The 24,469-nt window shown below is 38.6% G+C and overlaps 1 protein-coding gene across 1 annotated transcript in view; it reads right to left on the bottom strand.

The window, feature by feature from the left end:
- OPHN1 (oligophrenin 1) overlaps window positions 1–24,469 on the bottom strand; it is a 648,185-nt gene that overhangs the window by 53,562 nt on the left and 570,154 nt on the right. The gene's annotated exons all lie outside the window — the stretch shown is intronic.

Here is a 24,469-nt window from a genome sequence, read left to right as displayed (position 1 = left end):
AAATGAACTTATTTACAAAATGGAAACAGGCTCACAGACTTAGAGAATTAAATTTTTGTTAACAGAGGGGAAGGATGGGGGAGGGGAGGGATAGATTGGGAGTTTGGGATTGACATGTACACACTGCTATATTTAAAATAGACAACTAACAAGGACGTACTGTAAAAAAATAAAAAATAAAATAAAATTGTGCTGAAAGGAAAAACATACTAAACCTAGTTTACTCTACCCAGCAAGGTTTTCATTCAGAATTGACAGAGAGATAAAGAACTTATCAGTCAAACAAAAACTAAAAGAATTCACCACTACTAAATTGACCCTAAAAGAAGTGTTAAAGGGTCTTCATGAAGTGGAATAGAAAAGGTGCAAAAGGGAAGAATTTATAGGAAAGGGAAAATCCCACTAATAAAGGCAAATATATAGTAAAGGCTGTGGATCAAACAATTAATAAGCTAGTATGAAGACTGAAGGAAAAAATGTAAAATCAACTATAACTACAATGAACTGTTAAGGGATAAACAAGAAAATGTAAAGTATGACATCAAAAACACAAAATGTGGAGGTTATAAAAAGTGTATATCTTTTAGAATGTGTTTGAGTTGAAATGACTATCAGTTTAAATCTAGGAGATAAAGTTATAGATGAATATATATGAACTACATGATAATCACAAATCAAAAACCTACAATAGATACACAAAAACCAAAAAGAAAGAAACCCAAGCATACTATGAAAGAAAATCATCAAACCAGAATAGAACAAACAAAAAGAAGAAATATACAGAGAAGAACTACAAAAACAACTGGAAAACAAGTAATAAAATGGCAATAAGTACATACATATCAATAATTACTTTAAATGTCAATGGACTAAAGGGTTTAATCAAAAGACATAGGGTGGCTGATTGGATAAATATAACAAGACCCTTCAATATGCTGTCTATAAGAGACACTTCAGAGCTAAAGACACACATAGACTGGAAGTGAGGGGATGGAAAAAGACATTTCATGCAAATTGAAATGACAAGAAAGCGGGGGTAGTAATACTCATATCAGACAAAATAGATTTTAAAACAAAGGCTATTACAAAAGGCAAACAGGGACATTATATAATAGTAAAGAGATCAAAACAAGAAGAGGATATTACACTCATCAACATATACACACCCAATACACGAGCACCTAAATATATAAAGCAAATACTAACAGACATAAAGGGAAAAATTGACAATAATACAATAAGTGTAGGGCACTTTAACAGTCCACTTACATCAATGCACAGAAAATCAATAAGATAACAGTGGCCCAAATGACACATTAGACCAGTTGGAATTAACTGGTATCTATAGGACATTCCATTCAAAAAATGCAGAGTACACTTTGTTTTCAAGTGCACATAGAATGCTCTCCAGGATAGATCACATGCTAGGACACAAAACAATTCTCAACTAATTTAAGAGGATAGAAATTTTATCAAGCATATTTTTTGATCACAACAGTATAACACTGGAAATCAATTACAGGCAGAAAAATGGGAAAAACAAACATGTGGAGATGAAACAACATGCAACTAAGAAACCAATGTGTCAATGAAGACATTAAAGAGGAAATGACAGTCTGGTACTGGCATAAAAATAGAAAGGAAGATCAGTGGAATAGAATAGAGAACTCAGAAGTAAGCCCAAACACATATGGGCACCTTATCTTTGACAAAGGAGGCAAGAATATACAATGGAAAAAAGACAGCCTCTTCAATAAGTGGTGCTGGAAAAATTGGACAGCAACATGTAAAAGAATGAAATTAGAACACTTCCTAACACCATACACAAAAATAAACTCCAAATGGATTAAAGACCTACATGTAAGGCCAGACACTTTAAAACTCCTAGCAGAAAATATAGGCAGAACACTCTATGACATCCATCTAAGCAAGAGCCTTTTTGACCCACCTCCTAGAATAACGGAAATAAAATCAAGAATAAACAAATGGGACCTCATGAAACTTAAAAGCTTTTGCACAGTGAAAGAAACCATAAACAAGACAAGAAGGCAACCCTCAGAATGGGAAAAAATAGTTGCCTATGAAACAACAGACAAAGGATTAACCTCCAAAATATACAAGCAGCTCATGCAGTTTAATACCAAAAAAGCAAATAACCCAATCCACAAATGGGTGGAAGACCTAAGTAGACATTTCTCCAAAGAAGACATACAGATGGCCAACAAACACATGAAAAGATGCTCAACATCACTCATCATCAGAGAAATGCAAGTCAAAGCCACAATGAGGTATCACCTCACACCGATCAGAATGGCCATCATCACAAAATCTGGAAACAACAAATGTTGGCGAGGGTGTGGAGAAAAGGGAACTCTCCTGCACTGTTGGTGGGGATGTAAGTTGGTACAGCCACTATGGAAAACAGTTTGGAGGTTCCTTAAAAATCTATAAATAGGGACTTCCTAGGTGGCGCAGTGGTAAAGAATCCGCCTGCCAATGCAGGGGACATGGGTTCGAGCCCTGCTCTGGGAAGATTCCACATGCCACGGAGCAACTAAGCCCCTGCACCACAACTATTGAACCTGTGCTCTAGAGCCCGTGAGCCACAACTATTGAGCCCGTGTGCTGCATCTATTGAAGCCCACGTGCCTGGGGCGCGTGCTCCGCAACAGGAGAGGCCACTGCAGTGAGGAGCCTGTGCACCACGATAAAGAGTAGCCCCCTCTCTCAGCAACTAGAGAAGGCCCAGGTGCAGCAACGAAGACCCAATGCAGCCAATAAATAAAATAAATAAATAAATTTATAAAAAAAAACTGCAAATAGAACTACCACATGACCCAGTAATCCCACTCCTGGGCATATACCCAAAGAAAACCATAATCCGAAAAGAAACATGTACCATAATGTTTATTGCAGCACTATTTACAATAGCCAGGACATGGAAGCAACCGAAATGCCCATCAACAAATGAATGGATAAAGAAGATGTGGCATATATATATACAGTGGAATATTACTCAGCTATAAAAAAGGATGAGATGGAGCTATATGTCATGAGGTGGATAGGCCTAGAGTCTGTCATACAGAGTGAAGTAAGTCAGAAAGAGAAAGAGAAATATTGTATGCTAACTCACATATATGGAATCTAAAAATGGTACTGATGAACTCAGTGACAAGAACATGGACGCAGATGCAGAGAATGGACTGGAGAACTCGAGGTTTGGGGGCGTGCAGGGGGTGAAGGGGAAGCTGAGATGAAGCGAGAGAGTAGCACAGACATATATATACTACCAACTGTAAAATAGATAGCCAGTGGGAAGTTGTTGTATAACAAAGGGAGTTCAACTCGAGGATGGAAAATGCCTTAGAGCACTGGGATGGGGAGGGTGGGGGGGGGGACTCGAGGGAGGGTGGGTGGGGAGTCAAGGGAGGGAGGAAATATGGGGATATGTGTATAAAAACAGATGATTGAACTTTGTGTACCCCCAAAAAATAATAAATAAATAAATTTTTTTAAAAAAGAGGAAATGAGAAAACACCTTGAGAAAAATTAAAATGGGAACAAAACCTTCCAAAATCTAGGGGATGCAGCAAAAGCAGTTCTAAGAGGGAATTTCATAATAGACACAGGCCTACTCAAGAAATAAGAAAAATCTCAAATAAACAAACAAACCTACCACCTAAAAGAATTAGAAAAAGAACAAAGCTCAAAATCAGCAGAAGGAAGGACATAATAAAGATGAGAGAGGAAATAAATAAAATAGAGATCAAAAAATAAACAATAGAAAAGATCAATGAAACCAAGGGTTGCATATTTGAAAAGAGAAAATTGATAAACCTTTAGCCAGCCTCATGAAGAAGAAAAGACAGAGGGTCCAAATAAACAAAATAAGATATGAGAGAGAAGAAATAACAATTTCACAAAGATACAATCATAACAGAATACTAAAAACAGTCATATGGCAAAAAATTGGAAAACCTAGAAGAAATGGACCAATTTTTAGAAACTCACAGTCTTCTCAGAATAAATCAGGAAGAAATAGACAATCTGAACAAACTGATAAGTAATAGTGAAATTGAATTAGTAATTAAAAAACTGCAAGAAGACAAAGGTACAGAACTGAAAAGCTTTATGTTAATTCCACTTAATATAAAAAGAAGAGCTAATATCTATCCTTCTCAGACTATCCCTTAAAATGGAAGAGGGAATACTCCCAAATTTGTTATACGAGGCCAACATTACCTGATATCAAAACCAGACAAAGACACCATGATAAAAGAAAATTATAGGCCAATAACTCTGATAAATATAGATACAAATAACCTCAACAAAACTTTAGCAACCAAAATTCCACAATATATAAAAAGATCATACACCATGAACAAGTGGGATTTATTCCAGGGATGCAAGTATAGTTCAATATCCAGAATTCAAACAATGTGATACACTACATTAAGAAAATGAAGGAAAAAACCATATGATCACCTCAATAGAAGCAGAAAAAGCATTTGACAAAATTCAACATCCATTCATGATAAAAACTCTAATCAAAGTTAGTATGGAGGGGACATACCTCAACAAAATAAAGGCCATTTATGACAAACCAACAGGTAGTATTACACACAATTGTGAAAAGATGAAAGCTTTTCTTCAAAGATCAGGAAAAGACAAGGGCGCCCACTCTTGCCACTTCTATTTAATACAGTATTTGAATTCCTAGCCACTATAATCAGGCAAGAAAAATAAATAAAAGGCATCCAAATTGGAAGGGAAGAATTAAAACTGTCACTATTTGCAGAAGATATATTATATATAGAAAACCCTAAGGTCTCCACCAAAAACCTATTAGAATTAATAAATGAATTCATTAATGTTGCAGGATATAATATTAATACACAGAAATCTGTTGCTTTTATACATCAGTCATGAACTATCAGAAAGAGAAAGCAAGACTATAATCCCATTTAAACTCACAACAAAAACAATAAATACCTAGGAATAAGCTTAACCAAAGAGTTGAAAGTCCAATACTTTGAAAACTATAAAACACTGTTGTAGGTTATTGAAGATGATACAAAGAAATGGAAAGATATCTTTGTTCATGGATTGGAAGAATTACTATCGTTAAAGTGTCCATACTACCCAAAGAAAGCTACAGATTTAATCAATTTAATCCAAACTCTATCAAAATACCCATGACATTTTTCACAGAACTAGAGCATACAATTCTAAACTTTATATGGAATCACAAAAGACCCCAAATAGTCAAAGCAACTTTGAGAAAAAATAACAAGCTGGAAGTACCATGAGCCCCAAATTCAGACTATACTACAAAGCTGCAGTAATCAAAATAGTATGGTTCTGGCACAAAACAGACACATAGATCAACGGAACAGCATAGAGAGCCCAGAAATAAACACACACATTTATGATCAATAAATCAATGACAAAGGAGGCAATAATATACAATGGGGCAGAGGCAATAATATACAATGAGGCAAAGACAATCTCTTCAATAAGTGGTGCTGGGAAAACTGGACAGATAAAAGAATGAAATTAGAACATTTTCTCACACCATATGCAGAAAGAAACTCAAAATGTGTTAATGACCTAAATCTAAGACCAGAAATCATAAAAGTCCTAGAAGAAAACATAATCAGACACTCTGACATAAATTATAGTAATATGTTTTTGCATCTCTCCTAAGGCAAAGTAAACAAAAGCAAAAATAAACAAATGGGACCTCATTAAACATAAAACCTTTTGCACAGCAAAGGAAACCATCAACAAAATGAAAAGGTATTCTCCTGAATTGGAGAAAATATTTGCAAATTATATGACCTATAAGGCGTTAGTATCCAAAAATGTAATCAGCTCATGCAACCCAATAAAAACAACAACAATAACAACAACAAACAACCTGATTAAAAGAATGGGAAGAAGACTTGAATAGACATTTTTCCAAAGAAGTCATATGGATGGCCACAAAGCTCAACATTATGAATAATCAGAGAAAGCAGAACAAAACCACAATGAGCTATCACTTCACAGCTGTCAGGATGGCTATCATCAAAAAGACCACAAATAACAAGCATTGGCGAAGATGTGGAGAAAAGGTAACCCCAGTATGCTGTTGGTGGGAATGTAAATTGGTGCAGCCCCTATAGAAAACAGTATGGAGTTTCCTCAAAAAATTAAAACTAGAACTACCATAGGGTCTTGGTATATATCCACACCTGTTTATTTATCCAAAGAAAACAAAAACACAAATTTGAAAAGATACATGAACCACAATGTTCATGCAGCATTATTTACAGTAACCAAGGTATGGAAACAACCTATATGTCCATCAACAGGTTAATGCAGAAAGAAGATGCAATGGAATATTACTCAGCCATAAAAAATTAATGAAAAATTGCTGTTTGTAACAAACTGGCTGAATCTTCAGGTTATTATGTTTAGCGAAATAAGTCATATAGAAAAAAAATGCTGTGTGTCTTAATTTATATGTGGAATCTAAACGATGAAATGAATATAACAAAATAGATACAGACTTACAGGTATAGAGAACAAACTAGTGGTTACCAGTGGGGAGAGGCAAGGGAGGGTAGGGGCAATATAGAGGGAGGTGATTAGGAGGTACAATTACTATATATAAAATAAGTAAGCTATAAGGATACATTGCACAGCATAGGGAATATAGCCAATATTTTACAATAACGTCAAAAGTAGTATAACGTATAAAAATATTGAATCACTAAGTTGCATGCCTGAAACTAATATGGCAAATTATACTTCAATTTAAAAAAAAGAAGAAAATGAAAACACTAATTGGAAAAGATATATGCACGCCAGTGTTCACTGAAGCATTATTTACAGTAGCCAAGATATGGAAGCAACCTAAGTATCCATCAATAGATAAATGGATAAAGAAAATGTGGTATATGTATACAATGCAATATTATTCATCCATAAAAAAGAATAAAATATTGCCATTTGTAGCAACATAGATACATCTAGATGGTATTATGCTAAGTGAAATAAGTCAGGCAGAGAAAGACAAATACTGTATGATCTTACTTATATGTGGAATCTAAAAAACAAAACAAATGAACAAAACAAAACAAAATGGATTCATAGATACAGAGAGTAAACTGGTATTTGCCAGAGGGGAGGCAGGTTGGGGGTTGGACCTGCCTCCCCTCTGGCAAGGGAAAGGGATTAAGATGAAATGAAGGGGATTAAGAGATATACAATTCCAGTAATAAAACAAGTCATGGAATGTAATATATAGCATAAGGATTATAGTCAATAATACTGTAATAATTTTGTATGGCAATAATTGTTGCTGGACATTATGGTGATAGTTTCATAATGTATTTAAATGTCGCATCACTATGTTGTATACTTATAACTAACATAATATTCTATGTCAGCTATATTTCACTAACCCTGCCCCCCGACCCCCTCACCTCCCACACACAATTGCCAAGCCATTACTCTCTCTACTAGTCTCAATAATCTTTGCTTGCAAACTTTGCTTAGGAATTCCATGCCTCCATGCTGGCACATCCCCAACTCTTACAACCTAAATCAGTGAGATAACATTAGTCACCATCTCCAACACGGTGTGCTATGGTCTGAAAATTATTTTGACTCCATATTTTATTTCTTATTATCTTAATTTTGAAAAATCAGAATGCTGAAAAGCAAACATTACCTGGAGTGGAGAAAGTCTGACTTTTAAACTGCTATGTAATGTAAGGAAAGCAGACCTTGATATTTAAGAGAGAAATGCCCCCAAACCTTTATAAACTTTCAAATTATAAACTAATAGACAATATAATATAAAATGAAAAATAACAAGCAATCATTGATTACTTGTTATGTGTTTGGCGTGGTGTTAAACTATTTTATATGCATCATGTCCTTTAACCTTCATAACAGCACTATGAATCAATTTTCCAATGTAAAAAACTGAAAGCTAGAGAGGTTAAGTAACTTGCCCAAGGTCATATATGTAAAAGTGGTGGATCCAGTATTCAAATCTGTGGGAAAACATTCAGAAGTCTTTCTGAAACCTTGAAAATGTTACTAAAAGTAATTAAAGTATGTGGGCTAAGCAACTGGATGCAGGATGTCCTGCTTGAGCAGCAGAGGAACTAAGGGTGCTGGGCGTGGAGACCATGGGGGCATAGGCTACCATGGAAACAGAAAATTGACCCTCTCTGGGGGCGCAGCCCCTTTCTCACTTGCACACCTCATATCACCCTGTTTGGCCCTGGAGGATGGCTGGTTAGCCAGAGACGGGTAAGATTCCTCAGGGGAGGAACAACTTAAGACAGACACAGTCGCAGAAGGGCCAACAGGGGTGGGGCACAGACCCTTAATCCTTTTAAGAGAGGTCTCCTGCCCCCAGGGCTGCTTTGCTCTCCAAGCCCAGCTCAAATCGGACCCAGGAGGCAAACAAAGATCATTGCCCCCAGTCATGTGAGGCCTTTGTTTGTTTACTTCAAAGATAACCTTGTTTGTGGGACTAAACTGGGAGTGTTAGACCCTTAGGCTATGCCAAGAACTCAATAAAAGCAACCTGGGATCAATCAGCGAGGCTCTTGATCCTAGAGGTCTTGAGTCCCCCGGTCCCATCTTTCGCTTGCGGCACCCATCACTCACCTCGAGTCGCCAAGCTGGTTTCGGCACAAATCCAGACAGTCTTAGAGGAGGCAATGATTTTTAAAACAGTATACAAAAAGTGTTAACCATTTGAAAAACAGAGTATATAAAAATTAAGTTCTCCTATTCATCAAATGACTATAAGGAAAAAACACTCTAGTCAAAAATTGGAGGAATATGTGTGCAATGCATACATTGACAAAGTATGTGTATTCAGATTATATATATAATCCCTACAAATGAATGTCAAAATACAGGTAGACCAATAGAAAAATGAGCCAAAGACTTGAGCAGTCACTTTACAAAAGAAGATAACCAAATAACCAATAAACATATAGAAAAGTTGTTTGACTTCATTAGTCATCAGGGAAATGCAAAAGGAAACCACAATGAGATGACACTCCACAATAACCAGAATAGCTAAAATTAAAAAAATAGAAAAATTCCAAGTGTTGATGAGGATTTAAAACAACTAGCACTCTCATACACTGCTGATGGAAATGTGTATAAACTCTTTGGAAAAGTGTTTGACAATGTCTACTAAAGCTGAATACATGCACAATGACCCACCCACTCCATTACTAGGCATATATCCAATGGCAATACATACATGATTACTATAAGGCTTGTAAAGAAGTGTTCATAGCAGCACTACTCATAATCATCAATAACTGGAAATTTCTTAATGACCATCAATAACAGAATGGACTGGATCAATACATGGTGGTATATTCACATAATGGAACACTACACAGCAATGAGAATGAACCAACTACAACTATTAGGAAAATATGGTTGAATATCACAAATATAACTGATCAAAGAAACTGGAGACAAGGGAGTAAATATGGTATGATTCCATTTACATAAATTACAAAAACAGGCAAAATTAGTCTTTGGTGTTAGAAGTGAGGATAATAGTTTCCACTGGAGGGGAGTAGAGTTGCTCTGAGGGAGCATGAGGAGGGGTTCCCTCTAAGGTGTTGGTAATGTTCTGCCTGGATATGAATGCTGTTGCATAAGTGAATTTATTCTATGAAATTCATGGTTTGTGTACCTTATGTATGTTATGCTTCAATAGAAAAACCCAAAACAAACAAAAAAGCAGTCTGCCTCCAGATACTACTTAACCATGCCATCATACTCCCTATGAATTGAGAAATACAGAGTCAAGCTGAGATACAGAGGTTGGCCCTACTCATTAGTAAGTAACCCATGCCAACACACCACGTTTGATTTAATTAGCTCCTTGACAATTGACGAATGATTGCATGTCATGGTTTTCTGGGGTCACATGCAAGTACTTGAATCTGATTATTGAATTTTCAAATTCCAAGAGCCCTTCCCCAGCCATCTGGTAATTGAGGCAGGGGTGCTGGCATTTCTGAAATCCAAAGTAACTGTGAATTTTCAGTCCCAATAGAGAATTACTTGGCAGGGGCAGGAGTGGTGGTGGTGGTGGTGGTTGTCTGAGCTAGACATGGCTCTCTATAGTAAGAGAAAGCAAAGATTTTGTAGATTCTGTAAGAAGTAGATAGACTTGAAGGAGGTGTTAGAGAAATTTCCTGGAGGGCCAACTCCCTTGGAGGGTGGAGCTCTACTCACAGCACTTGGGGGAGACAGCTCTTAAATAATCACAAAAATAAATGCATATTTGTAGATTATGAAAAGTGCTAATAAGGAAGAGTAAAGAAAGGGATGATGGGTCACAACAAGGAAATTACCTGGTTTAGTTTGGGGCCTCAAGGAAAGACTTTCTGAGGAATTAACATTGAACCAGAAAGCTGAAACTGAAAGATAAGAAGTTACCCATGTAAAGAAATGGAGAGAAAGTGTTCAAGTCAAAAGGAGAAAGTACGGCCTTGAGACAGAGAGGAGAGTGACATGTTTGAGGAAAAGGAAGTAGGGCAATGTAGCTGTAGAAGTATGAACATGGGGGAAAGAATGCTGTGAGATGAGGCTGGATAAGGAATCTTGGAAGATCCTGCATTGTCTTGTAGCGCATATTAAGGATTGAGATTTTCAAGTGCAATGGAAAACCATTTCAAGCAGGGTTGTGGCATGATCTGATTTACGATTTTAAAAGACCACTCTGGCTGCTGTGGTGAATTTACTATAGGATGAAATGAGAGGAAATGAGAAAACCAGTTATGAGGCTATTTAAGTAGTCCAGGTGAGAGATGGTGGTGGCTTAGACTTAAGTTATGGCTATGGAGAGGGACAGAGTGCAGAGTTTGGGGATACATTTTGCGTGTAGAATTGACAGAGCTTACTGATGCCCTGGGGTGGTGAATAAGAGAAAAGGAGCCACTTAAATGATGCCCAGTTATTTTTGGCATGAGCAATTATATATGGAGCTACTATTTATTAACATAAGAAAAAGCATATTTAGACTGGAAGAGAAAGGAAATAAATCAAGAGCTTGGTTTTAAACATGTTAATTTTGAGATGCCAGGGAGTCTTTCAGATGGAGATGTTAAATGGGTAGTTGGACTAGTAAATCTGGAGCTCAGAATATATGTATGGGCTGAAGAGAAAGATTTGAAAGTTGTTGACAAAAAGATGCTGTTTAAAACCATGAGCATGTATGAATCTCCAGGCAAGAGTGTTTATAGAAGAGATGGAAAGGGCCCAAGACTTATCTCTGAGGAAAGTCCAATAAGAACCAAAGAGGAGACTAAGCACAAATAGCCAAGAAGCAGGAGAACTAAGACATTGTCCTACGAAGAATTTCAAGGAGTAAGGAGTAGACACTGGCATCAAATGTAGCAGAGGGGAAAAACAGAATCTGCGCTGAAAAGTGTTATTAGATTTAATATCACTGAGGTACTTGTTGACCTTGGCAAGAACAATTTTTGTTAAGTGGTGGGAAGGGAAGCCAGATTGTACTGGGTTAAGGTGTGAGAGAAGGTGAGGAATTTGAAACTTTGAGAATAATCAACTCTCTCAAAAGGCTTGGTTGGCTATGTACAGAAGAACCATAGAGCAGGACCTAGAGGCACATAGAAATAGAAGAGAATGAGAAGGAAATATTGGCTGAGGGAGAATTGTTTTAAGATGGAAGAGATTTCTGTGTGTTTATAGGCCTGCAGAGAAGTGGTCAGTTTAGAGGCAGCTACTGAAAATAGAACAGAAGGAACACAGTCCCATTGATTAAATATTTTAATCTTTCTTTGCATTAATACCTGTCACCCCATTCATATTGGGATTGCCTTAGTTGAAGTTCTCATCGTTCTCACTTGTATTATCTGTAACCATCTCCTAACTGGTCTTCTGGTTTCCAATTATCCCTTCCTTCAAAACAACTCTCTACCAGCAGTTCTCAAAAAATAGTCCATGGTCTCCTGGAAGTTCCTGCGATACTTGCAGGGTGTCCATGAGGTCAAAACTACTTTCATAAGGATACTAAGATTTTAGTATTTTCATATTAAAGTCATTTGCTTTTGTCACTGTGTGGATATTTGCATGGATGGCACCTCAGCATGAAACAAGGTGGTAATACTAAATTGTCACTGGATTCTTCACCACCACTAACTCTCAGAAAAATAAAGTGCCATTTTCACTTTTAAAATGTCCTTGAATCAGCAGTAAAAATATTAATTTTGTTAAATCTCAATCCTAGATTATATAACTTTCTTACATTCTATGTGACAAAATGGAAATTACTCATAAAACATCTCTGCGGTACAACGAAGTATGATGGTTGTTTCAGAGAAAAGCACCTGTAAGCTGTGGGCTGAACTAGCTGCTTTTTTCATTGACAGAGCAACTGAGAGATAAACTATGCTTATTCAGACTTGGATATTTGGCAGATATTTTCTTTAAAATGAACGATGTGAGCCTGTCACTTCAGTGAAAACAACTGACAATATTTGCTGCTAATGATAAAATTTGAGCTTTCAAGTGAAAATTAGCATTTTAGAAAATTTGTATCTGCCACCATGAGCAGAAACTGCCACCAGTTTCCCACAACATTTCTGATAAGATCAATGGTATTAACACATTCTTCTAAAATTATTGTATAATGAAATGTACATGCAGGATTTGCATGACTAAGTACACAAATTTTTCCAAATGACCAAGGCATGGTGCTACAAAATCATGCTTGGGTAAATGATTCATTCAAAGTGCAAGACAGACCAATGGATTTTAATGTAATAGAACATGCAAAGTTCAGAGATGGTTTCTGGTCCCACATTGTAACTAACCTTTAAAAAACTATACTTGTGGAGTTTTGGTGTAGACTTAAAGAAGATTATCCACATACCCAAATGAGACCATATTTTCTTTATTCCTTCAAATAAAACAACACATAATAATAGACTGAATGCAGAAAGAGCCACAAGAATCTGGCTGTCTTCTATTAATCCAGAGGCAAAGAGTTTTAGAAAAAAAATCTAAAATGATACCATTCCTCTATGTTTTATTTTGGAAAATACATAAAGATTTTGCACAGCAAATGCAACCATAATCAAAACAAAAAGACAAGCCTCAGAATGGGAGAAAATATTTCAAATGAAGCAACTGACAAGGAATTGATCTCCAAAATATACAAACAGCTCATGCAGCTCAATATTAAAAAAACAAACAACCCAATCCAAAACTAGGTGGAAGATCTAGAAAGACATTTCTCCAAAAAAGACACACAGATGGCCAAAAAGAACATGAAAAGATGTGCAACATCAATAATAATTAGAGAATTGCAAAAGCAAAACTACAATGAGATATCACCTCACACCAGTCAGAATGGTCATCATCAAAAAATCTACAAACAATACATGCTGGAGAGGGTGTGGAGAAAAGGGAACCCTCCTACACTGTTGGTGGGAATGTAACGTGATACAGCCACTATGGAAAACCATATGGATATTCCTTTAAAAACTAAAAATAGGACTACCACATGATCCAGCAATCCCACTCTTGGGCATATATCCGGAGAAAACCATAACTCAAAAAGATACATACACCCCAATGTTCATTGCAGCACTATTTACAATAATCAGGACATGTAAGCAACCAAATGTCCATCGACAGAGGAATGGATAAAGAAGATGTTATACATATATACAATGGAATATGACTCAGCCATAAAAAAGAATGAAATAATGTCATTTGCAGCATCATGGATGGACCTAGAGATTGTCATACTGAGTGAAGTAAGTCAGACACAGAAAGCCAAGTATCATATGATATTTCTTATATGTGAAATCTAAATAAAAAGGGCACAAATGAACTTATTTACAAAGCAGAAGTAGAGTTACAGATGTAGAAAGCAAACTTATGGTTACCAGAGGGTTAGGTGCGGGGAGGGATTAATTGGGAGGTTGGGACTGACATATACACACTACTATACATAAAATAGAAAACTAATAAGAACTTTCTGTACAGCACAGGGAACTGTACTCAATATTCTGTAATGGCCTATATGCGAAAAGAATCTAAAAAAAGAAGAGTGGATATATGAATATGTATAACTGATTCAGCTTGCTGTATACCTAACACAATATTGCAAATCAACTATACTCCAATACAAATTTTAAAAAGTGAAAAAAAGAAAGAAAATATATTTTTAATAAAAATATGTTAATATATATTGGTTTATTATTGTTATTTTTAAATGAAGTAATCAAAAGTTTTAAAATTCTCCAGTTTTAATTTGCAATATGGTAAACATCAATAGATATCAACCACAACATCAAAGCTTCTTTGAAGTCAGTAATTTTTAAGAGTATAAAGTGGTCCTGAGACCAAAATATTTGAGAATAATTCCTCTATACTATACTCCTGGTTCTTAAGCTTTAACGGCCTTCAAGCATTCAAGGTCCTTCCTAGATAGGCCTAAAAGCTTCTTCTTTTTTTTTTTATAATTTATTTATTATTTTTGGGGGGTACACCAAGTTCAATCATCTGTTTTTATACACATATCCCCATATTCCCTCCCTCCCTCGACTCCCCCCCACCATCCCCATCCCAGTCTTCTAAGGCATCATCCATCCTCAAGTTGAACTCCCTTTGTTATACAGCAACTTCCCACTGGCTATTTTACAGTTGGTAGTATGGTGAAGGGGAAGCTGAGGCAAAGTGAGAGAGTAGCATAGACATATATATATAAAAGCTTCTTTTTAAGTCTCATTTCATGTCACTCCCCTCAGCTATATCTGCATCAGATAACTTGCTAGTCCTTCAACCTGCCATGCTCATTTTCACCTCCATGCCTAGCACATGTAGCCCAATTAAAACATCACATTTTCTCTGGATTCTCCCTTTTTGCTTGGCAGATTTATTGATCTTTTCTTACTTTCTCCAGCGTACTTTATGAGATTGATTTCAGAACTGCCATTTTCCTCATTTTTGCAAATAGAAACTGAAATCCAGAAAAAGAAGGGGACTTGACTAAGTTCCACAGCAAGTGAGTGGCGGAGCTAGAGCCTAAATTCCTAGCATTCTTTTCACACTTCTCTTCAAGGAAGCTGCTACAGAGATCAGAAAGTATTGAAGGCTCTGGAGGGCAGGAGAATTAAGTTAATTGAGCTTAAAAAAAGTTCTGAGTTGGAACATTCTTAAAGGAAGTAGCCCTGACTTTGGCCTGGTCTAAGAGCAGTCAATCAGTCTTTACCCATGTTGACATCAGATGAAAAGCAACTCATGGGAAATATCTTTGTCATTTTTAGCTTCTTCAATTCTATCCACACCATCAGTCATTATCCTTAAATAGAATGTCTGAGGGGCCTGCAGGCAATCTGAAGGCCACCTGAAGAGTATTGCTCCCATGTGAAGAAGACTCCTTGAGTTCATGTTGTTCAGTCACCACTGCCCGCTATACCCACTGCCCTTACTTGGCTCCCTAGGCTTGGATAAAAACTCTAGGTGAGGCCTAACACAACATTCACGATTTGGTGGAAAATGTAATTGCCTGTTTCAGAGAACTTCGCTTTTCCTATAATTTGTCAAATGGCAGGTATTGGGAATTTTCTCTTTGGAGAAAATTGGTTTTAAAAGCTTTTGGTAACTGTCAAGAGATAGTTTCTATGAGGCCTCCAAGTGAAGCTAACCCTAAGGGATGCTGCTTGTTCTACAGCATCTGACTGGTTAGGAAAGGCTGCCCCAGGGACAGGGGTCTAGAGAATGTTAATTAAAATTAACTTTGTATCTGGATGTCTTGAAAACACTGTCCCATGGCAAAGGTTTTAGAGTGGAGTTGATCCATTCAGTTTTACCCACATTATTGGGGCACATTTGAGACAGATCCTGTGCTCAGAGCTTAGAATGCAGAGTTGAGTAAAACTAAGCCCCTGCCCCTGTAAAGTTCCTATTCTCTTCAGGAAGCCAGGCAAAGATACACATAGTTACAACATAGTACAATCAGTACTGGAATCAGTATGACTGGAGAAGGAGTGACTATAATGAAATGGAGAAGGTTTTCTTAGGGAGGTGACATGTGAACAGGGCCTTGAGGTGAACAGTTATTCACTTGTTCACAAAAGATCATTACAGCTTTAAGGAACCAAATATGAAAGGCATGGAAAGCTGAGATTATTTGTTGTTCTTTGGCTATCATCTGCCACCTCCAGATCCATTCTCTGCCCTTCTCTTCCCTCCCCTGTGTCTCAAGAGGCTGACCTCATGGATTGTATCAACTTGTCTGCTGGCTTCTGGCTGGGTTTGGATAATGAGAGGCACTGACAGATCAAGAGTGGGAGAAGATCTTGTTATTTCTTCCTCACTCCTGCCCTGTTTTAGGTCTCATTTCTGACACTGACTGGAATTTTCCCTGATTAAAGTTCCTACTAGGGACTTCTCCACAGCTCCAGCTCTCACTAGGCACTGGTAGCACTTTTCCATTGATTTACCCCTCTAGTTCAAGCATGTAATGGCTTCCTGTTATTCCTAGTCTCTGAATGCTTCACCATCTCTGTTGATACCACTAACCCTGCCACATTTTTGAAAGCTGTCAGTTTAATTTCCTGCAGGACCCTTGCAAATACAACTGAGAACATCTGCAGGTCCAGTTTTCACAGAATGTAGAGTTGTGGGTGAGGTGAGAGAGGACAGGAAGAAGATTAGACAGAGTCTACATGGCACTCTTGTATGACCCTTTTTATGAAAGACCTTGTATGAGTAGGTCAAGAAGAGCCTTTACAAACCAAAATTTTGTTCTCAATTGGGAACTACAGAGGTTTGTTGATATGTTATACAGGCGATGCCAGAATTAATAGCTACCATTTATTGAACATGTTCTGTGTGTCAGACACTTTATTGTCATTATCTCATTGAATCCTCACAACCCTTAAAGGTGAGCACTTATCGATCTCAATTTGACAAGTGAAAAAAATGAGGTCTCAGAGAAGAGAAGTAACTTGCCAACTGGATTGCTAATGAGTAGAAGAGGAAGGATTTGAACCTATGCCTGCCTAAGTCTAGAGTTTGGGTTCTTCACTAGACCCAGTTGGATGGTGAATTGGTCTATATGACCTTTAGGGTGTCTTTCAGCCCTAGATCTTCATACTCTATGGGGTAAGCAGGCATCTACAACTAAGCTCATTGGCCTATCCATTACCTAAAGGTGCTTGTGGCACCTTGTGGGGTACATGCAGGGGTGTGAATGAGACTCCTTTGTTGGACAAAATGCCTTCATTTCCTGCAAATGTGCCTCTTTCTGGACATGTCTTCCCCATGTTTGGGCAGAAACAGAACCATATAGCTAATTAATTCTGATAGAATCCCATCTTTAGAAATGCCAGTTATATCAGCTCCTCTGGTGGAAATCTGGCATTCCAACTGGAGTGAATGCCACCCATAGTGCCAACCAGTGCTTGTTTAGTTTAGCGCTGGCACAGTCTAAGTTGATGTGCTATTGAGTTTGAATATCAAATCATAGTTTGGTATCAAGCCTTAGGAAAATGAAAAGAGGAATACCTATTCCAGGCTGGGCACTTTCCATTGATTCCTCACTACAACCCTGAAAGGCAGGTGTCATGACCCTCACATTACAGGTGAGGAAACTAAGGCTTAGAGAGGGGAAGTGATTTGCCAGGGTGTAAGGTAGCTGACAAGTGTCAGAATAAGCATTGGAATCCAGACTCTTCTTGACTTCTAAAGCCTATATTCTTTGCTACTCTATCATGTGAGCAGCACAATATGCTGGTTAAAACCTCAGAACTGAGAACATGGTTTTGAATCCTGGCTCCACCACTTCTTAGCTGTATGACCATGGGCAAGTCACTTAACCTTTCTGTGTCTCAGTTTCTTCATCTTTTTTTTTGTCAACGAACACATTTATTCATATATTTTACTTTTTTTATTACAAAAGCAAAACTAACATGATTTAAATTAAAAAAAACACAAAAGTTCATTTATGATCAGTCTATCAATAAATCTGTTAACAGGTCCAAGCTCACTTTGCTCACTGCACGACAGGCCAATAAATCGGAGACGATGTGTTGAGGCAAGGAATAAGACTTTATTCGGAAAGCCAGCAGACCAAGACTATCCCTTTAAAATCTCGTAATTCTTCCATTCTCAGCCTTGGAGAAGAAAAGAAAGGAACTAGATCAGGAGGAAGACTCTCCTAGAAGGAAATCAGCTTTTCTTTTAAAGCTGGAGAAAGGCTAAGGCTATTGACTGAACTTGAGACCCAACCTGCAAAACTTGAAAGTATATGGTGTCCATGTCTTGCAGTGAATTTCTGTGCCCACTCTCCCTTGTTCCCTCACTGAAGCTGGATGTTGCTTGGCCAGCTCCCTCTGACCTCTCTTTTACCTTCAGATCTGGAAATGGCTGCTGATAGCAAGAATGGAGGACTGGAACGCTGACTACAGGTTATGGAACCTGGGCTTGAGGTTCATAACACTGTCTGGCTCAAAAAAAAAAAAAAAAAAGAAAAGAAACCTACATATGTTTCAGATTCCTTCACACTAGTGTCAAGTTAGCAAGGGCAAGGAGGTGGTTCCATGGCCATACTTTCCTGACCCAGAACTAGTAAAAATATATATTGTGTATAGATGTGTATATATCGATGGATGCCTTAGGGTTTCCTGGAAGTTTGGGGTGGGAAGGGAGAAAACTATGATCTCCACTTACCACTGAAGACCCTTGTGTGAGTAGGGTAAAGCTGATGATCACCAGGGAGACCTTAGCTGCCCTGTATAGGTAAGCCCTCCATCATCATGGTCTGGGTATTGGTTATTACCCTTTGCTGAGCCAGGGATCATGGGCCCTTTAACATGATTTATGCAGCTTCTTTATTTTCTAAGACTGCCACCAGCCTAATGCTTCTGACACATCTGGGGGCAAATCCTAGAACCACCAATTAATATCTGTGTGATCTAAGGTAACCTTAGAGCTTCAGTTTTCTAATATCTAAAATTAGGACAACACTATCTCTCCCATGGCTGTTGTGAGGAATATATGAGAAATTTAGTGTAAAAGTGCCTAGCAGAGAGCTTTTCCCTCCATTGCCCAATTCTTTCTCTCAGCTACCAGCCAGCATCCTAAAACTTGCAGGGCTTTGAAAAAGTAAGTTAATAATATAAATTCAAAGCCCTTCCTTCCCACTAACTAAGTTCCATAATTCCTTCTCATTTAGAATTGCTTGGGCCATGATCTATAGAATGATCTTCTAGGCCTTACATGGATCTGAGGCACACTCATTAATGTTTCAGTTAGTTCCATGATTATTTCACCTTCTTTGCACTTCTGGGCACCTTCCCAGGGCCATCAAATGCAGTTGAGATAGCCACATCTAGGGATGCCTCTCACATTTTAATCAGAGATTTATGTATTTATTACAATTTTCTGGCCGATGGCCATAAAGTATCTTGAGCAAGTGGTGCTTTGTCTAATTCACACAAAGCTTCATATAAGCTAAGGGTAGTCCTTCGCCTTTCCTATCCCAACTTTCTTCAGGTACTGGCCACATCCTCATTTACTCTCCACTTGCTCCACCTCCAGCATCATTGCAAAAACAGTGAGAAATTTCTTTCCCCAAAACTGGTTCAGCACTGGGTATTGTGCTAGAGAATGTTTCAGTAATGAAAATATGCTTTGTACAGGCTCAGGAGTCCACTCCTATCTAGGCTTTCACCATCTACTCTCTATGTAACTTTGGGCAAGTAACAATCTTTCTGGATTTCAAGACTTGTGTGTAAAATGGGACTAAAATGAGATGGTTAAGAGGCTCAAATGAGGCAATGCATACAAAATGTATGCAATGTGCCTGCCAGGTAGTAGTACTTTTTTTTTTCTTTTTTCTTTTTTTTTACCCAATTACCACCCTAACTCTTATGTGAGATCTACTGGGAAAGCTCAAGGATTCAGGCCTCTCCCACTTTATTCTTGACACACAATAGATGTTCAACAATGTTTATTTCCTTACCTTGGTCCCAGGGGACCCCCAATTCCTTTGTGGGGTTTGCTTCAACTCCCAAGGCCCTGAATTCTAGAAGCACATGTTATGCAAAGGCTCTGGATCTGATTCTTATAAATTGTTCACTTGTGGTCAGGGCTGAGTTCCTTTAGCCCTTTGTCACAGTGGGACCAGTTTGGCTACTTAGCTGCCTATGCTTCTTTCCCAGAGCTCTTCAAATTCATTTAAAGGATCTTTAGACCCATTTCCAAAGGCATTTTGTGATGTGTTATTCACTTCAGGGAAAATAACGTGATTTTTTGCTGGATATAAGTATACCCTGGACAGCAAATAGCCAAAGTTAATTTCTAATTAAGTGTGAAATCAGCCAGCAGCAGCATAGTGCTTCTCTCTTACATTCCCTTCAGGACCTATGCACTCCCTCACTGAATACCTTTGAAGAAACACAATAACCACTATCGTAATGACAGTAGGAGTGAAAATGTAGGAGAAAGGGAGAGTAAGGGAGTGTGGGAAAAGCTCCCCATGATAGTATAAAGGGTCCCCATGAGTGTGAAGGTACCTAGGTCACATCATCAGGAGCTTAACTGTTATAGGAGGAAGGAACCCCTATTTCTCAAGTCATAGGAATGCTTCAGACCTGACTGTTGGAAACTGCACAGGGCAGAGTAGCTGGGCCTGGGTTACTGGCATGAAACTCCTGCATGAGAGAATAAGTATGGGGGGAACTGAGACATGCATGAGGACAGCTTCCATAGGGTGATGGGGATCAGGGTGGCTAGTTACAGGGCCAAGGAACAGGGTACTTTCCAGATAATCAGGTCACTGTATTGAGGAGTCCAAGAATCGGGTGGTAGATAGATCATATTTGGGAAGATTTTGAATGGCAGGGTATGATCCACTAGCCCTGAATAGGCATAGAGAAGATTCCATTCCTGGATAGCAACTGAGGCACCTGCTACTACTACTACTACCACCACTGATTAATATTAATTGAGCACTTGTTAAGGGCCAACCACAGTTATTTGGGTGAAGTAACTTGCCTATGGTGATTGAGGCATGAATATGGATAACGGTGTTCAAGTTCCTTTCACAGGGGTTAGAAGCCAGGGCTAGCAAAGGAGACATGGGGAACAGAGGAACTCAGCCTCTAATGAGTCCCTCTAGATCTCAACCCCAGAAGAGAGACAGACAGTCCTGCAGGATGGTAGCAGGGGTGGAGAAGAGGTGAGTGACAGGAGTGAGGTTGTCCATAGCCCACCTACCTCACATCCTGATGGCTCTGGAAATTATAGTAGGATGGCACCTGCCAGCATCATAGTACCTAGGTGAGAATAGCTGAGGAAGCAGAAATAAGAGGAATAAATCCAGGGCTGACAGTACTAGTGGAAACTTAGTTCCCACAGGCTTGCCAAAGGCTGTGAAATATAAGCCATAGTGAAAGCCATTGCCTAGCCCTCTTCTCCAAACCAGGAAAACCCTCTTTTGCAGCCTTAAATTCAGGCACTTTTGTGTGAGAGATGGGAAAAGTTGAACAAAATGAATTTTTAACTTCCCATGTAGGTGACATGTAAATGGTAATTTTTTCTTCCCCAGGATTAAGGGGGAGACAACCATGTGTCTTTATGCTGAAAAGGAGTGCTTCCTCAGGGAGCTGCTCCATGCCTGTTGAAAGCAGCATTATGGCCTCCAAGAAGATCCTAAGTGCTAATCTCTAGGACTGTGATTACATGGCAAAAGAGATTTTGAAGATGTGATTAAGCTTACTACTGACTTTAAAATAGGGAGACTATCCTGCATTATCTGTGCAGACCCGATGATAGCACCCCAATGAAAGGGTGAGCCTTGAAGAGCAGAGGCAGAAGAGAAAGTTAGAGAGATACATAAAAGGAAGCAAAAGGATCTCATGTGCTGTCTTTAGCCTGAAGATAGAGGGGGCCACATGTTGAAAAAATGGAGACCTCAGCCCTACAACAAGGAACTGATTTCTGCCAACAACCAGTGAGCTTGGAAGATGATCCTGAGCCCCAGATGACAACTACATCCCTGGCTGATATCTTGATTTTAGTTAAGTGAGACCCTAAGAAGAGAATCCAGCCACAGTATGCCTAACTTCTGACCTATAGAAACTGTGAGAGAAATATGGAGGCTGTTTTAAGCCACTAAATTTGTAGTCATTTGTTACAGCAGCAATAGAAAACTAATACAATATTTGTGGGTTTCACTTTGTACCTGTCAAATGAAGGCAAAATACCTTGCCTTACCTATGTTATGGGTCTGTTATGAGAACAAAATGATGGACATCTGCTCTGCAGAGTTTCAGGTTATAAAACTGTTAGGATATTCTCCACTAGGGAGAAAATGGACCTGTTTTGAAACAACTAGATTGAAGCAATTCAGAGCTTAGAGCTCCTGACATTTCCCAGGAGAAGTGCTGAGGGTCTGCAGGGCTGCTTTTCCTCTTCTAGAGAAGAGCATAAGTGAAATCAGAAAACCTAGGTACAAGTCTATTTCCTATCTGTGTGACCTTGGGCAAGTTATGTCATCTCTCTGAGCCTCAATAAAAGGTGGGTGATCATCTCTGCTCTGCCTAGGTGATATGGCTGTATGAGGCTCAACTGAAGAAATGAGTGTGAACAGGTGATGGAAACAGAGTACTCAGATGGAAGGCCTATTCATCCTCCCCAGTGTGTGACTTACTGCTGGAAGCAGATATTTTGATTGTGGTAAACTAGTCACTCAAAGAAAGTAGAGTTGAAAGATGCTTGGGGTGGTACTCTCAGCACCTGTTTTCTTCCATTGGCTCTGGTGTGTGACCGTAGACAAGTCCCTTCTCCTCTCTGTTCCTTCATTTTAAGAGGTTAGATTATTGACAGTTGTCTTCAGCTAATGGGCATCAGAATCATCTGGAGAGAGGGCAGATGGAGGATGAGCAAGAGTTTTCTCTTTTTTACAAGTCCCTCGTAGCCCCAATAAACTATCCCCCCAAAGCCCAAATCAGAGGAATTTTATTAAATCATGTAAAGTATGCCCTATTTAGAATATAGGAGTTGATTCCCAAGTATGGGGTTTGAAGCAGCTGGTTCTCAAAGGAGTCTGGATGCCTTGTTATAATTTAATTAAAATACTGGCCAATTTCAAACCAGTTAACTAGAGTCATGCTCCTCTCAGTTCCTTGCAATTCTCATTAATGTTGCTTTGTCATGACTGTGATATTGCCTCCTAGAACACTCCTTCTCATGTGAACTAGAAATACTAATCTCTGGCCAGACAAAACCCGGTAGAATCGTCCACGTTTTCATTACAATGTTGAGAATAACAATGTCAAAGCTGAAAAGGCCCTTTGAGACTACCTTGCTTAAAGACAGACAATTTGGGAGGGACTTGCTCAGCGTTACAGAGAGGCAGTGCCAGAGGTGAGTCTGGACCCCCAATGCTCCTGAAGGGAGCTCTTTCCAACGCTCCATTTTGCCTTTCTACTGCCTTTGATGCTCAGAGGTTTGAAAGTCAAGTAACTTTCAGTATTATTTCTTAGGCTTGTTTCACTATTCTTTGAAGCAGAAAAACTTCATTTATATGTCATTAAAGTATAAGGCCATGTACAAAGCAATATAAGAAGCAGGCAGCTATGGACACAATCTTTGTAAACACTTCCAACATACCAGATTGGCCTTATCTACCATTTTTGGTCTTTGCCTCATCAAGTGGTCTCCTTCCTCAACCTGCTTTGTTGTCTCAAATGCCTTACAGTCAGTGCTTCTCAAACTTTAATGTGCATAGTTATCTCCTGGAGATCTTATTAAAATACAAATTCTGATTCCTGATGTCTGGGATGGGGCCCAGGAATCTGCATTTCTCATAAGCTCCCAGGTAATGCTGATGCTGAGGCTGATTATGGACCACACTTGGAGCAGCAAGACTTGCAGATGTTAGTCTCATTTCTAAATATCTTCTCCATTTACTGTCAGCATTCTTTTACCACTGGGGGTAGTGTGATGTATCAGAAAAAAGGAATGCCCCTGTAGCTTCTAGTCCTAGGTTTTTATCAATCCCTGTGTGACACTGGGCAAATCATTTCTCATCTTTCTGAGCCTCAAGTTTCCTTATCTGTATAATGGGGCTCTCACCTGTCACACAATGATGCTGTGAGGCCTGAAGGAATAACTGGGCTTGGGGCAAAATAAACTGTAGATGGAGATGCCTAGGTACAAAAAGATTCTGTCCTACATTTCCTTAGAATTGCAGAAGACAACATGAGCAGTGGATCATGCATGATATGCTCAAGGATCGTTTCCATGACAAAACTGCAGATGGAGGCCATTAGTACTAGAGAGTCTACATACTTTATTAAAAGTCACATGAATGGACCCCATGATCTAACTATTTTTCCTCTGATGTTACATATGTATTTCACAAGTGTGTCTTTCTAGC

The sequence above is a fragment of the Hippopotamus amphibius genome, chromosome X (genome assembly GCF_030028045.1).
Source record: "Hippopotamus amphibius kiboko isolate mHipAmp2 chromosome X, mHipAmp2.hap2, whole genome shotgun sequence".
NCBI classification, from domain to species: Eukaryota; Metazoa; Chordata; class Mammalia; order Artiodactyla; family Hippopotamidae; genus Hippopotamus; species Hippopotamus amphibius.
The sequence above is the reverse complement of the archived record's forward strand: the minus strand, read 5'-3'. Positions and strand labels throughout refer to the sequence as shown.